Raw genomic sequence first — 3,251 nt, 5'->3', positions numbered from 1 at the left:
TTTTATTTAATTTGTTATTGTTTTTGAGACAGAGTCTCTCTTTTTCTTTCTTTTTTTTTTTTTTGAGACAGAGTCTCAAGCTGTCACCCTGGGTAGAGTGCTGTGGCGTCATAGCTCACAGCAACCTCAAACTCCTGGGCTCAAGCAATTCTCTTATCTTAGCCTCCCGAGTAGCTGGGAGTATAGGAGCTCCCCACAATGCCAGCTATTTTTAGAGATAGGGTTTCGCTTTTGCTCAGGCTCATCTTGAACCTGGAGCTCAGGCAATCCACCCACCTCAGCCTTTATTTTACTTTTTGAGGCAGAGTCTCACTTGTCGCCCTCAGTAGAGTGCTATGGAGTCATAACTCACAGCAACCCCAAACTCTTGGACTTAAGTGATTCTCTTGCCTCAGCCTCCCAAGTAGCTGGAACTACAAGCGCCCACCACAGTGTCCAGCTATTTTTTTGAGATAGGGTCTTGCTCTGGCTCAGGCTGGTCTAGAACCCATGAGCTCAGGCAATTCACCTGCCTCCACCTCCCAAGTGTTAGGATTACAGGTGTGAGCCACTGTCCCTGGCCCCCATAATAATTTTTAAAGATCATTAGTTAATACACCATAGAATAATACTCAGTCATAAAAAGATGGAGACTTTACATCTTTTGTATTAACCTGGATGGAGTTGAAACACATTCTTCTTAGCAAAGTATCACAAGGGCATTAATTAGTACACCATGGGAATACATTCAGTTATAAAAAAGATGGAGAGTTTACATCTTTTGTATTAACTTAGATGGAGTTGAAACACATTATTCTTAGTAAAGTATTACAAGAATAGAAAAGCAAATATCTGATTTATTCAATACTAATATAAAACCAGTAGACGATCTAATACATGCCCACTTGTATTGATGGCATGCCCAATACATGCCCAATTGAATTGAGAACAACTCAATTCAATTCAGATGAGGGGAAAGAGAAGGAGGGAAGGGGATGGGTGTGCTCTCACTTAATGGGCACAATGTAAGGCTATATGGCACAACTTCTGGGTGCAGGACACTACTACAACAAGGACTATACCTAACAAAGGTAAACATTATGACCTAAATGTTTGTACCCTCACATTAATATGAAATTTTAAAAAAGATAAGTAAATTATTTTTCAAGTGTGCTATGAGACAAAGGTTGAAAAACACTGGCATAAGGTATAAGTCAAGATATTTTTTTGAGACCCTATGGCATCATCATAACTCACTGCATCCTCAGTCTCCTAGGCTCAAGTGGTCCTCCTGTCTCAACCTCTCAAGTAACTAGGACTACAAACACACTACCACACCTCATTAATTTTTGTATTTTTCTGTAGGAATGGAGTCATGCTATGTTGTTCAGACTGGTGTTGAACTCCTGGCCTCAAGCAATCCTCTCACATTGGCCTCCCAAAGGGCTAGGATTACAGGTGTGAGCCATTGTGCCCAGCCAAAGTTCATTTTTTTACCTATATGATTGTCCAATTGATGGCACCTTATGTTGAAAACATTGTCAAAGTACAATTTTCAAAAAGTTATGAAGGTTCTTATAAGAATATGGAGTGAGGGCAGTGTCCGTAGCTCAGTGGGTAGGACGCCGGCCACATACACTGAGGCTGGCGGGTTCAAACCTAGTCTAGGCCAGTTAAAACAGCAATGACAGCTGCAACAACAACAACAAAATAGCTGGGCATTATGGTAAGTGCCTGTAGTCCCAGCTACTTGGGAGGCTAAAGCAAGAGATTTGGGTAATCCCAAGAGTTTGAGGTTGTTGTGAGCTATGATGCCACAGTACTCTAGCCAGGGCAACAGCTTGAGACTCTGTCTGGAAAAAAAAAGAATATAGAATGAATACATGTCAAAGATTTATTTATAATAATTCATTAATGAGGAAACAAGCAGGATGGTACAGTATGTTCAAAGAGCATTTGAGGAAATAAGATATTGTGTTAGAATTCTCAGAGAAACAGAACACACAGGATCTCTCTATATACACACACTGTCTCTCTATATATGTATAAAGAACTAACACACAGGATCTCTCTCTATATATATCCTCTCTCTATATATGTATGTATAAAGGAGAGAAAGAAAGAATGAATAAGGGAATTGGCTTATGCAATTATGAAGCTGAAAGTCCCCAGATCTGCAGCAGCAATATGGACACCCAGAAGAGCCAATGATGTAGTTCTAGTCTGGAAGCCAGCAGGCCAGCAGGCTCAAGATCCAGGAAGAGTAATGTTTCAATTCAAGCCCAAAGGCAAGTAAAAAAAGACCAATATCCTTACTCAAAGACAGACGGAGAGACATTCCTTCTTACTCACCTTTTTGTTCTATTTGTGCCTTCAACTGATTGGATGAGACCCATCCACTTGCAGAGGGTAATCCATCTTCCTGGATCTAGTAATTCATATGTTAATCTCACCCAAAAACATCTTCCCAAACACATCCAGAATAATGTTTGACCAACAACACTTTTGGTTGGTCACCCTGTGATCCAGTCTAGTTGATTTGTAAAATTAAATATCATGGGTATTTATAAGGCATTTGAAAAAAGAATGTTAGAATAAGATTGTTAGGTTGGATGTAAAACTGGTTAATGTCCTATAGGACAATAACACTATTATAACCTTCCCTACTTAAGAGAAATCCTTTGCATCATTACCAGTTAAAAATCTATAGATTAACATGTGACTTCCCAGAGTTTTAACCTTTAATCAATAATAGAAAGATAAAGTTTTTTGGTGACTGTGAGGCCAGGGGGATGAAGTATGCTCCTATGCTGGGTAGCATGAGTAGGTAGCTCTGCGGCTTGGGGCTGGAAGCAGGTTGGGGGACATCTACACTGGGTGTAGTAGTGTCCTGCACCCAGAAGTTGTGAAGACATCCATTTATAGCACATGTTAGGCTGATGTGGGTGATGTGAACTGGAATCTAAGCTGAAAATAAAAGTATATTGTCCTGGGTATTTAATCCTTGGCTGGGCCTATTGCCTTCTCTTTCTAGCATTGCTAAGCTTTGGATGATTTTTGCTAGCAAAACAATCCTTTCCCCCACTGTTCTGCAATGTCTCCTTTTTCTCTTCTTTCTTTCTTTCTTTCTTTCTTTTTTTTTTTTTGAGATAGAACCTCAAGCTGTCCCCCTGGGTAGAGTGCCGTGGCATTACAGCTCACAGCAACCTCCAACTCCTGGGCTCAAGCGAGTCTCTTGCCTCCATCTCCCAAGTTGCTGGGACCACAGGGCC

At 40.6% G+C, this 3,251-nt stretch overlaps 1 non-coding gene across 1 annotated transcript; it reads left to right on the top strand.

The window, feature by feature from the left end:
- The first annotated feature begins 2,881 nt into the window (after positions 1 to 2,881).
- On the top strand, positions 2,882 to 2,947 carry LOC111728610. Its single transcript, XR_002775847.1, has one exon. It is a non-coding gene; the product is annotated as a small nucleolar RNA SNORD104 (small nucleolar RNA).
- Positions 2,948 to 3,251: the final 304 nt, after the last annotated feature.

Source organism: Otolemur garnettii, unplaced genomic scaffold, assembly GCF_000181295.1.
Source record: "Otolemur garnettii isolate 467f Iridium unplaced genomic scaffold, OtoGar3 scaffold00172, whole genome shotgun sequence".
Taxonomy (NCBI): domain Eukaryota; kingdom Metazoa; phylum Chordata; class Mammalia; order Primates; family Galagidae; genus Otolemur; species Otolemur garnettii.
This window is presented reverse-complemented; position numbering and strand designations above follow the sequence as displayed.